The sequence below is a fragment of the Tasmannia lanceolata genome, unplaced genomic scaffold (assembly GCF_043159265.1).
Source record: "Tasmannia lanceolata isolate RefF3 unplaced genomic scaffold, GAP_Taslan_0.1 ptg000023l, whole genome shotgun sequence".
NCBI classification, from domain to species: Eukaryota; Viridiplantae; Streptophyta; class Magnoliopsida; order Canellales; family Winteraceae; genus Tasmannia; species Tasmannia lanceolata.
This window is the reverse complement of record NW_027518700.1, coordinates 28,198,930-28,211,823: the sequence shown is the minus strand read 5'-3', so window position 1 is coordinate 28,211,823 and position 12,894 is coordinate 28,198,930. Positions and strand designations below refer to the sequence as shown.

The 12,894-nt window shown below is 49.8% G+C and overlaps 1 pseudogene; it reads left to right on the top strand.

The window, feature by feature from the left end:
* Positions 1–1,038: 1,038 nt before the first annotated feature.
* Positions 1,039–2,862, top strand: LOC143856612 (aldehyde oxidase GLOX-like; annotated as a pseudogene).
* Positions 2,863–12,894: the final 10,032 nt, after the last annotated feature.

The following is a 12,894-nucleotide window of genomic DNA, read 5'->3' as shown; positions in this document are numbered from 1 at the left end:
AATGAGAAGTTCCTGGTAGGGCCAAGAGAATTTCATCACTCCTACAAAAACAGTGTATAATCAAGGGAAGTGATATTTACGCCCCTTTTGATCACCAGGGACACCCGGAGTCAGTGTACGTGGCAATCAAACCCACTGGATTCTTCTGACGTGAAGTACAATAGTCCCCCTTTAGTCATTAATACACTGGCGTTGCGTGTCCCAAGTAACAAAAAGGGGCGTAAATATCACTACCCATCCCAATCACTTCTTTTCTTTAGTTTAAAGAGCAAATCATTGCTGGTATTTATGTCTCTTTACCAAATCATTTCATCAAGACAATCGCTAGGGATAAGGGAATTCGTGGCAAATTGACACAAATTCTCACACATTCCTACACGTCTGATTTTTCATCGAACAGCTTGCCCAAACGAGTAATAAAACCGTGGAATAATATGAATGAATCGACATGACTCGATGAATTGGATGATTTAAAAGATGAATAATTTACATTTTACATTAACGAATTTTGGAACTCATCAATATGAGATTGAGATAGAACCGGATGTTGTGGTATGTAAAATTATAATTCGCCTATCTAATTGAGTTATAAAAACGATTGATTTCCGTTTTGTTTTGTTTAAAATAAAATAAAAGTCATTAGATTGAAGATAAAGCATCCGAAGCACCTCCTTTTTCCTGCCACTTTTTCCATAGAAAAAAAAAAAGGAATCATCATCTGCTCCAACCCACTAAATGCTATCAGTGGAATCCACTTATTAACCACATGGTGGGGACCCCAAAAGGTTGCCTATAAGTCGTAATGTTTGTGCTTTTGTCGTCCTCCAAATAGACTCTGATCACCGTCATCGGAATATGTCATCATATGCATGGATATTTGCTACGTGTCCACCCACTTTCATTAACTAAAGAAATCCTTCCAACGCACTCATTTTCTTTAAATCTTCTTTGATGACGTGTCACTGACGTGGCACAAACGAAGCCTTTTCTAAACCCCACGTTAAGCTGGGGTCCACAAATACAAGACTATAACGTGAGCCCCCACACTGACACAAATCCCAGCCTGCCAAAAGCTGCTTTCTCTGTACTTTTTTCCTTCCCATGGCAGAAATTCCCCGTGTCTTTCTTATACTCCTCGTAACTGTGATTTTTCCGGCACCGATATCGGCCGATCTCCCCGGCACATGGGCCCTCCTTGTCGAAAACGCAGGCATTTCCTCCATGCACACAGCCGTAACGCGTTTCGGTACCGTAATCCTCCTCGACCGTACCGACATCGGTGCGTCGCGAAAGATGCTTCGCAAGGGCAACTGCCGCAACGACACTAACGACAAAATCCTCAAACACGACTGTTACGCTCACTCCGTGCTCTTCGACCCTTCCACCAACCAAATCCGACCGTTGACAATCCAAACCGACACGTGGTGCTCATCCGGACAGTTCCTCCCTGACGGCACCCTCCTCCAAACAGGAGGCGACCTTGACGGATATCGAAGGATCCGAAAGTTCGACCCTTGTCCGTCAGAGTCCTTCTGCGACTGGGTTGAACTTCAAGACGTACAGCTGTCAACCGGCAGGTGGTACGGGACAAACCAGATCTTACCGGACGGTTCGGTCATCATAATCGGAGGGCGCGCCACCAATAGCGTCGAGTTCTATCCTCCTCGTGCTACCGGATCCGTACATTTCCCCTTCCTTGCTGACGTGGAAGACAAGCAGATGGATAATCTGTACCCCTACGTTCATCTCCTCCCCAACGGTCATCTGTTCATCTTCGCAAACACAAAGGCTGTACTGTACGATTACGTATCAAATCAGATTTTACGAAATTTTCCACCGTTGGATGGAGGGCCCCGCAACTACCCCTCTGCTGGATCATCCGTAATGTTGGCCCTTGATGGGGATTTCTCAACGGCTGAGATTGTAGTTTGCGGAGGAGCGCAGTACGGCGCGTTCATCCAGAGGAGTACTGATACCCCGGCGTACGGTAGCTGCGGGCGCATTTTAGCGACGGATCCGGAATCGGAATGGGAGAGTGAAGAGATGCCGTTCGGTCGGATTATGGGTGATATGGTGATGCTGCCGACGGGAGAAGTTCTCATAATCAACGGTGCGCAGGCCGGTTCACAAGGGTTCGAGATGGCTTCTGACCCTTGTTTGAACCCGGTCTGTATCGCCCGCCTGAACCGGCCGGTTTGAGGTTTATGACTCTGAACCCGGCCGTGGTGCCGAGGCTGTACCATTCGACGGCGAATCTTTTGCCAGACGGGAGAGTGTTGGTGGCAGGGAGCAATCCGCACTACTTCTACAAGTATGGAGGGGAGTTTCCGACGGAGCTCCGGCTGGAGGCGTTCTCGCCGGAGTATTTATCGGCGGACCGGGAGAATCTCCGGCCGGTGATTGAGGAGATGCCGGTTTCTGTTGGGTATGGAGAGGGTTTTGTGGTGGAAGTGTCGGTTGAGCTGCCTGTGGTGATGAAGGTGGAGGTGAATTTTGGGAGCGTGCCATTCGCGACCCATTCGTTCTTGCAGGGGCAGAGGTTGGTAAAATTAGCAGTTGAATCAGCGGTGCCGGAATCCGATGGTGTTGGTGGTGGAGGCCGATACAGGGTTAGTTGTACGGCTCCGCCAGATGCAAAGGTGGCACCTCCTGGGTATTACATGGCGTTTGCTGTGAATCAGGGCGTCCCGAGCGTTGCTCGGTGGGTTCAGCTTGTCTTGTAAATAATTGATTTTTTTTAGCTTAACAATTTTTTTGTTTTTCTATAGTTTCACCTACTCGCTCGAATAAGTGGCCTGCCGTGTGAAAAAACAGTGGGGCCACATTGTTTGGGTGTTCGAAACCGTTCATTTGTTGTGCCCTTATAGAGATCGGGTGTGCCTTGATGATGCCGAAATCCGCTCTACACGATCTAACAGTGATAGAGTTAATCTGTAAGCAACTTGTACTTACAGACAAGATGTTAACAAAACCAGAATTATGATATCTCAATAATTAGACTAGAACTCGGAATCACAAGGGAATTGAAGGGAAGGAGATTAGATTCAGAAGCATTACCAACGAAGATTGATGGAGAAGGATTGTGACTGAATTTGGTTGTTGCGAAGCTGCCTACGTACCCCTTCTTTGAGGATCAAGTCTAACGTAGTTCCATTATGAAGTAAAGGTCCTTTTTTATAGAGAAAAAAGTCCTCAATGATGTTGTCTGAATCCGGGTCTGCGATCGCGAGGTCGGTAGAAGGCCTCAGCGGGGTCTGCAATCACAAACAAAGGGGGTCAGTGGGTCCGGGGTGGATCCCGGACGACCACTTCGACATCCAAGTCAGATCCTTCGATCAATCAATATAAAGAACAGCGAGAGCGGGAAGGGAGTTTCGATTAGGGTTACCAGGGGCAGCACGCGGGCTCTTTTCTGGGTGTGTGAGTGAGTGAGTCGGAGGGGACTAGCAGGGAGAGTAGGATTGGGTTCCTAGCCTCCTCTGTTGTTGCCTCGCCTCTTTTTCCGGTGTCCGGAGTGGAGAATGGGTAAAGTCCTCTTTTCCGCGAAAAAAGGCCTCCCTGTGTTCTTCCTTTTCCTCCCTTTTAAAGGGAGGCGCGCGGCCCCTTTCATCATTATGGAGAGAAAACCTTCTTTCGCAGTATTGGGCCGTCCTCCTGCTTTGCCGGCGCGCATGGCTTTGGCGGTCATTTCCTTCCATAATTTGTGATGATAAGGCTTGGACGGCGAGATGGTGACACGTGTCATGACTGTGTGGTCTTTGCCGTTTTCCAACGTCTTTCTTCATCATGATTGGGCTCTGGTCGTGCATGGACGACAGGTGGCGATACCTGGGAGCGTAGCAGTATTTGTGTCCCATCATAACTCCCCCTTACTCCTTTGGTCCACTGAATGGGCCAAGGGAGTAACGTTTTATTTGAGCGAAGTCATGATGAGGATATTAACGAGGGCTCCAGGGTACGAGGAGACGTGTCGTTTTATCCGGCGGCTGTCCTCAGGAAGCGGCAGCGTCGTTAGGGAGGGTGCGTTGTCTCGAGGCACCAGGATTTCTTTCCCGAGTTTTTAAAAGAAGGGAATTATCCTGGTGCCTTTTTTTTGTGGCGCTGCGTCGTTCTTCTTCTCTCCTTCTCAGTAGGGGTTCTTTTCGTATCTTCTTTAGCAACATGTCCGGTTCTTCTTCACGAGTTAGGGGCAAGGCCCGTTTCCTCCAGGAGTCGTCGAGTGACCCTGACTTGTCCTCCGATCCGAGGGAGGATCTCGTGGGTCGTCGGAAGAAGGCTAGGAGGGGCCCAGGTCCTTCCTCGGGCTTCCTCCCTTCGTCTTTCCTCCTTGCCTAGGGAGGATAGATTGTCTCGGTCTCGCGTTGCCAGGGAGTGGTCGTTTTTCTCTCGAGTCTATCATCAGGGAACGGAACTGCGCGGCCGTGTTTCGAAGATGGGCAAGGAGATCGAGGACTTGAAGCGGGAGAACGAGGTTTTACAGAAAAAGGTTCACCTTCTCAACGAGCAGCTGTTGAAATATGAGGTGGACCCCCTGCTGGAGACCTCTTGGGAGGAGGAGAGGAACCCTTCGGGAGAGGAGTCGTTCTCCGATTAGGCTTTATGTTTCCTTGTTTCTCTGCGTGCCTATCCCTTTCTTTGTCGGGGATTTCTGAGGCCTGCGTGCCTTGTGCTGTGTTTTCTTGTTTCCCTTTCTTTTTTGTAGGCCTGTGGGCCGGGAGGATGTGAATGGATGATCTTTATGAATTGGTGCCGTGTCCTTTTATGCTGTTTTCTTTTTTTTTTTTTTTTTTTTTGCATTTGTTTGATAGGGATTATCTTTGTTCTAAGGAATTGCGAAGTTCTGACGGAGCTTGCGAGGGGTTTCGAGCCTTCTCTGGCGCTTTTAATCTCGTTTGCTTATTGTGCTTGCGTACCGCGGCCTTCGCATCTAGGCTCCAGGCCTCGTCCTTTTCTCCTCTTTTTTTTCGTGTAGGTCTACGCTCCGGGCCCCAAACCTGCGTGGGGTCGGGATAGCGGTGCCTGTTGACTTCGTGTGGTCTTGTCGTTTTCCCTCGCCTCTCTTTATGGAGTTTAAGCCTTATATAGGTGTGGGGGCGACACGCGGCGTGTTCTGGGAATAGCGGCGCCTTTATATCTCTTACTTTTAGTTGATTGATTGGCCTCGGGGAGCGGGCTTGCTTGCCTGGCCAGAGAACATTGTGTCTAAGGCATTTATGGGAGCTTTGGGGTTCGAGAGGACGTGCTTTCTCGTCCGGCGGTTCCTTCCCAAGGAGTTGCCATTCAGCGGCGCCGCTTGATCATTCAATAGGAAACGAGCACGCGGATGACTGCCGCTTCGTTTTCCTACCCCAGGGTTCCCCCTAGGGTTTTATAAGGGGTGAGCTCTCCTGCAGATTGTCTTTGTCCTCCGTTTTTTTTTTTTTTTTTGCTTTCTTCCGGCCTTTCTTCGCCAGAGATGTTGTCGTCTTTCCAGGGTCTATCCATCAGTGGTGGGGGGAGAGTCGCTACCGAGGGGAGTCCTCCCAGCAGTCCCGAGGGTAACCCCGATGGGTTGGGGCCCCTGCAGACGTTTCCTGAGAGGAACCCGCCTCCAGGGTTTTCCCCGTGCTCTCCCCTTCTTCCGTTTCACGAGGGGGAGTCCCATGAAGCTTTTGTCCATCGCCACCGGTCTTTTTCTCCCATGTCTATCATAGGGAGATGGCGGTTTGCAGTCGGATGATTGACATGGAGCGGGAGATTGCGGCCTTGCGGGCGGAGAATGAGCTGTTGAGGAATCGGGTGCGCTGGTTAAATGACCAGGCCCGATTCGCTGAGAATCGTCGCTGGGGGAGCTCTTCGGAGGGGGAGCAGAGTGATAGGGAGGTCTCTGATGCGGAGAACTCTTTTAGCGACCAATCGCTCTGAGTAGGAGGTGGCGGGAGGAGTAGGGTTTCGGAGGGAGTTTCTTCTTTTTTTTTGTTAGGGGCCTTAGGAGTTTAGGCCTGCGTGCCTTATGTCTTTATTCCCCCCATCTCTTGTAGGCCCGTGGGCCAGAAGGAAGTAGTTTATGAATGGCTCTCCTTATTTTTGTTTCCTTTGTCCGTTTGTTACAATCTTATATCTTATGTTTGCCTTCTTCTTGCGTGTTTGCTTTCTCGCGCGACTCGAGCCCTTTTCGCTGTGTTTGGTATTTTCGCCCAGTGGTACTTTGTGTCGGGTTTTCATCGTTGGACGTGGTTTTCTCCATCTGGTGGAGATGTATGCCGGACCGTTGTGGCGGGGTCCGAGCCTTTTGCCATCGAAATCGGTTTGTTCCATCTGGTGGAGATGTATGCCGGACCCTTGTGGCGGGATCCGAGCCCTTTCCTTATGAACGTGGTTTTTTTCCATCTTGTGGAGATGTATACCGGATCCTTGTGACGGGTTCCGAGCCTTTTGCCATCGAACGCGGTTTTTTTTTTTCATCTTGTGGAGATGTATGCCGGACCCTTGTGACGGGATCCGAGCCCTTTTGCCATCGAACGTGGTGAGGGTCTATGGATGGCTTGCTGGGGAAGTTACTTAAGGGTAGAGACGTCCTTTCCGTATGGCGCTTCGACTTATGGCGGTTCCCTTGGGTTTCCCAATCGGCGCCACGTGTTCGTGTCCCATCGGATTTAGAAAGGGCGGGAGTTGAAACGACACGTGTCTAAACCCTAGCCCTTCTAAAGCCTTTTTGGGGATTTCATTCTTTACTTTATTGCTTCGTCTTCCTCGGGTGAACGGGTTTTCCTCCGCGGCGGTTTTTTCACGCGTTTGCTTATTCACCAAACTTCTTCCAGTGAGTTCCGTATCTTTTTATTTCATCCATGATTTGATAGTTTACGATGTCTGTTGCGACTGTACCTCAGAGCCCTTCTTCTGAGTCGGTGGAGGTAGTGGAGAGGGCTCTGCCAAGAAAAAGGATGCGGTTATCTTTAGAGGGTGGGGGCGTCGTCTCTGAGGATGTACATCAGCCCACGGAGTTGAGATAGCTCCGGGGCCTCTGGGTCATCGGTGGGGCCCGCTCCCTCGGAATCTCTGGCTCGAGTTTTTTCTGCTCGTGAGGCAGAGGCTGGGGATATTCGGTCTGGTGCCGTTATTTGCCCTGGTCGGGTGGCGTGTTTCAGGAACACTTTGGGAGAAGGGGCGGCGGAGAAAATTAGGAGGGAGTTCCACATTCCCGATGATTATGGGATTAGGGTTCCTTCCTTTGTAGAGAGTGTTTGTGGGGGTACCACTGAGGAAGAGGTAGCTTTCTACGTGGAGGCTTTTCGGGTGGGGGTTAGGTTCCCGCTCTTGGGCATTGTAGTAGAGGCCCTTGAGTGTTACAGGGTGGCTCCCTCCCAACTGGCGCCTAATAGTTGGCGTACTCTCTTGGCCTTTGTGGCTAAGGCGGGCCTTCACAGGGTTCAACCTACCCTTCCGCTGCTCCGGGCCTGTGTTGCCCTTAGCCCGCTGGTGAAGGGGGAGGACAGCTGGCTATATCTGACCCAGCGTCCTCGGGTGAAAATGGCGGCGAATTTGCCTTCCTCCATCAAAGGGTGGAAGGAGGAGTATGTGTTCATCACCCCTCCGTTGGACGCTGGCTGAGGCTTTCCTCGCTCTTGGAGGCGCTCCGTTGAGTGGCGAAGGAAGTCCCTCCCCGACGAGTCTGACTATAACAAGTTTGACTTGGGGAAGCTCGCCTCCGGGGAGGCTATCGATGTTTCCGAGTTCAAATGGGAGAGAAGCCTGAAGAGGCTTGGCTTGCTGGGAGCTGTGGAGAAGAGGGCCCGTTGTACGGGCGAGGGAATGGGGGAGAGTTTCGCCAGTCCTCGTGGTGAGCCCCTCCCCTCTCTCTCTCTGTTTCGCCTAATATATATATATATATATATATATATATATATATATATATATATATTTTTTTTTTTGGTTGCTTTCCGTCGTTCTGAGCAGTTGTTGTTTTCCCTTTTTTTTTTTTTTTTGGCAGGAGGTATGTCTTCTTCCGGTGACGCTGGGAAGGGAAAAGGGGTAGCGGTGGTGACGAAGGGTCTGACGAGTCAGAAGAAGATCCCTTCCGATTTCATGGCTGCAGCCAGGTTGGGCCGGTCACAGGCAAAACTCACAGCATCCGTGCCTTCTAGCCCCCTGTTCGAGCAGTAGGAGAAAAGGGGGCGGCCAGGCTTTTTCCTTCGGAGTCGGAGCCGTCCGCCAAGAGGGTGGCCTCTTTTGGCGCTCGACAGGGGGATGTCGTTCGTGTGGCGCGTCCTCCTGTCTTTGCGGAGGACGTGCCAAGTCGAATGGAGGGGGCGGTTATGACCAAACTTCTTCTGGAACGAGTGGTGCTTCCTCCGCAGAGCTTCCAGATGCGAGGAGAGCTGTTTAAGCCTGATTGGAAGATCGGTGTCGAGGATAGCGTTCTTGCGAATCCCCGGGTTGGGGTGGAGCTGGGGGTGACGACCGCCCTTCCTGGCGACAAGGCTGAGTTTGAGGGCTATGATCGCAGGGCCCTTGGGGCTCAGTATTTTCAATCAACATCTTGCGTAAGTACCGGGCGGCCGGTTTTCTGTTTATACGTTTCTCTTTTTGTCATTTGGCGAACGCACGTCGGAAATTTTCTGATAGGTTGCTTTTGCAGTCCCAGAGCTACGCCAGGAGGATGGTACAGTGCCTGCTCGAGGATTAGGCTGAGATAAGTGCCTTTGCAGAGCAAAACCGGCGGCTAAGTGAGGATTTGGACAGAGCCCGGGCGGAGAGAGCGACCTTTGATGATACTGTCGCTCAGCTTCGGGAAGACCTCCGGAAGACCATGGAGGGGAGAAGTCGTGCGTCGGACAAATTGGCGGTGGCCCGGCGAACGCACGCCCGGGAGCTGGCCAAGGCACGGGAGGAGTGGCGTGGCTTAGAGGAGTTCCTTAAGGCTGCGGCTGCGTTCAGCGTGGATGTTGAGATTGATGCTTTTGCTGAATGCCGGCGGCGTGTCCACGAGGTTGATCCTTCCTTTCCCCTGGACAAACTGATGTACGAGGCTGAGGCCAATCCTCCGTCCGTACCAGTAGAAGCACCGGAGCTGGTCGATGAGGAGGTGGCTGCTTTGGTGGATCCTGTAGTTACCGAGACTTCTGAGGGGGCTTAGTGATGCCAGGATGTCTTTTGGATTTTATATTTTACCTTTTCTTGTGGGTCTGTAATAGCTTTTGAATTCTCCTTCTTCTTCTCTTCTTTTCTGCTTTCTTCCTTTTTTCTTTATATACACGGTGCGCTCCGGGTTATTCGAGCCTTTTGAATTTTAATCTGATCGTTGAGAATGTTCCTGGTGCACCCCGTGGGGTGTCTTTTTTCGCGGAAGGACTATCTTCCCCTCGAGTGATCAGTTCGGGGTTAATGGGTCCCGCCTGCCCTTTTAGGGGGAGGTCTTTTCTTCATGGGGAGTGTTTTAGGGTATTCTCGGGGGGATCGGCCCCGATGCTACCTCTGTCTCGCTCCCTATCTTCTTTCGGGTCCCTCGTTTATCATGGGCCGGAAAGTGGAGATACATATGCCTTAAGTAGAAACACTATTCCATTGATTCGTTTAAAGAAAAAAGATACATCTTTGCCTCTAAAGACACAAAAAGAAACAAACAAACATTCGTCATGCTTTTAAAGAAAAACACGGAGTTTACCCTGTTCTTTCACTGGTAAAATTCTCGGAGGTTGTCCATGCTCCAACTTCGAGGGACTGGGGTCCCGTCGAGACGTTCTAGCTAGTAGGCCCCGGGGCGGAGTGCTCGAACGACCCTGTAGGGTCCTTCCCATTTAGGTGCGAGTTTTCTGGTGTTGCGGGGGTCGGATACCGCCGTACGCCTTAGTACGAGGTCTCCGGGTTTTACCGAGCGCTTTCTTACCCGGGTGTTGTAGTACCGTGCCACCTTTTGCTGGTAGGAGGCAGTTCGGAGAAGGGCTTGCTCTCTTTTTTCGAGCACGAGATCGAGGGTGTTCCGGAGGAGCTCGGAATTTCCCTGTTCGTCATAATTCGTGGTGCGGAAGCTGGGGAGGCCAATTTCTAACGGAATGACCGCTTCGGCCCCGAAGGTTAAACTAAAAGGGGATTCTCCAGTCGCGGTCCGCGGCGTCGTTCGATAGGCCCAGAGGACGCTAGGTAGCGCTTCTACCCAGTCTTTCCCAGCTTCTCCTAATCGCTTCTTGAGGCTCTGAAGCAAGATCCTGTTAGTTACCTCTACCTGCCCATTGGCCTGCGGGTGTGCTACGGAGGCGAAACGGTGTTCGATGCTCAGGTTATCGCAGAATTTGCCAAATTCGGCGCTTGCGAACTGGGGACCGTTGTCCGTTACAAGTGTCTTTGGAATGTCGAAGCGGCAAACCACGTCGTGGTAGAAGAACTTCTCTGTTGCTTTCGAAGTGGGTTTTGCCACGGCTTTGACCTCGACCCATTTGGTGAAGTAGTCGATGGCGACGTATAACATGGTATGCCCCCCGGGGGCTTTCGGGAAGGGTCCGAGTAGATCCATGCCCCACATGGCGAAAGGCAGGGGTCCTGCTATCGCGGTGCACGGTGTGGCCGGTTGGTGGGGGATGGTTGCGTACCTTTGGCATGGGCTGCATTTTTTGACGAACTCCTTGGCGTCCCTGAGGATCGTAGGCCAGAAGTAGCCGTGCCTTACGATTTTCTGAGCCAGGGTCCTTCCGCCCCCGTGGTCTCCGCAGATCCCTTCATGTACTTCTCGCAGGGCGTAGTTTGATTCGGAGGGCACCAGGCATCGGAGGTACGGCCATGTGTATGACCGTTTGTAGAGCCTGGGTCCGTGGACCACGTAGTGGGCGGCTCTTGCCGTTAGGCGCCGGGCTTCCAGCTTATCTACGGGTAGTATACCGTTGTAGACACCCCATTTTGCTTCGCCTTAATCAACAGAGAAGTTAGTATTTTTCTATCGGTTCTTCGGTATTTTCCATTCCCGTGTCCGTCTCTTATATTTCCTTAATCTTTCCGATCATTTCTGCCATGTTTCGCATTTTTCCGCTGAGTGTTGATAAGGGTTATTCACGAGAATCCAAGCAAGGGAGAATTCGGACCCGTTTGGTGGGCCCGCATTGAGCATTTGTTTACGATTTGGATCAAGCAGGGGGGCCCGCGAATTGCTTTAATGAAAAATGAGTTTTAAGCCTACTTCGATCCAATGCATAAAGGTGTCCATCAAGGGAACGGTCAAGATCTCAGAGAAGTCATTTTAACAACCGTTCTTGTTGCGAACCGTCAGCTTGAACAATTTAGATCATCCTGTGAAGTGGGGGCTGCTAGGGCGTTTTCAATTTTAGTCCCAAAAGTGATTCGTCCATATAAATGGCACCCATTATATTTTTTTGGAAAGTTTGATTAAATGGGTAGGAATATTTGGCCGCATTCAACTGGGTCCACTAAATGTTTGGAATTTGAGGGAAACATAAATTCATTCGATTTCAAGTGGGACCCACTTGGTGTTTATCATGATATGAGGGTAATCGAATCTAATTGGGATTTGTTTTCGAAATCAAGGTCCAACCTCTTAAGGGGCGTTTGGCAAGGACAGTGATACGTGCTTGAAGCTTATAATTATAAAATAAAAAATAAAATAACCGACTTGCTCTTGGAAATGGACCCAGCTCTCGTTCTTAAAATTGGATTATTTTATGTGGGTCCCATTACAAGCATGAATAAAATTATTGGTTTCCTTCTTCAAGTTGAAATAAATTCTGTCATTGTGAATTGGATTAGAAATAGCACATTGGCCGAAATTCCATAAAAAGACAATCAGTCACTTTGGAAAGAGGAGGAGCTTATCTCATGATTTTAAAAAGGGCAAGCAGCTAATGTATGGAAAATTGTCCAATCCTCTATTCCTTGTTACTAAGGTAAGTACTTTCTCTTTGTCGATCTTTCTTTGGTATATTTAGAAAAGAGTCATGTATGGAATGTTGGCTTCTAATATTGGGCAACTCTCTCTCATACGAAAAAGAAAGAAAAAGCTACACAGCCCTCGATTTAGAAAGACTTCTATTTCGACAGCCTGGATGGGGGCATCTTAGAGAGCTCTTTCTGGTTCCTTAGAGGAGGGTCGAAAAAAAAAAAAAGAAAGGGTAGGGAAGAGGGCACAATTCTGGATGTTCCCCACATGGCTTCTCCCTCAACCTCTCCCGAATTCTGCATAGAAGCATTCCTGAACAACATAGGCCATGTCCTCATCCCTAGAGATTCTGTTCCAGAGGTCTGTCTGTGTATCCTTGCAGTCCAATGCTAGATCAATCGTCAACAAAATCTGGACATGTTAAGAAGAATAATAAGCACTCTACAGAGCGGTTACAATCAGGCCCCTTTAGCTTTAACACCGCAAGGGTAGCGAAAGGTTCTAACAAGGTACACCCATTCGGCCTCTCCCTACCCTCTGTCTCACGATCTCCCTTACTCTATTTTCGTCCCATTCTCCCCATCCTCTGTGTTTCCATGCTCTACACCACCTTCTGAGTTTCCCTCTCCCTCTCCTAGACTCGGTGTTTTCCTCTCCCCCTCATAACCTCTGCTTTCCCGCTCATCTCTCTGTTCGAATAAAGAAAAAAAAACCGAAAGAATAAAAACAGAGCGCTATTTCACTCTTCCCTATCACCCTCTGTTTTATCTTCACCCTCTCTAACTCTCAATCTATCTCTCACCAGCCGACGCCCTCCCTCTCTACCTCTCTGTTATCTTACTCCTCCTCCCAACACCCTCTTATCCATCTCATCTTGACTCCCTTCACGGTTCTCTCTCCCTTCTCACCTTTTTGTTAAAAGAAAAGAAAAAAAAAAAATATATATACATACAAAGAAACAAGAAAAAACAGAGTATCGGTTTTGCACCGATACTATGTTCCTCTCTATCAGTTTCCCTCTTATACTCTCTCTC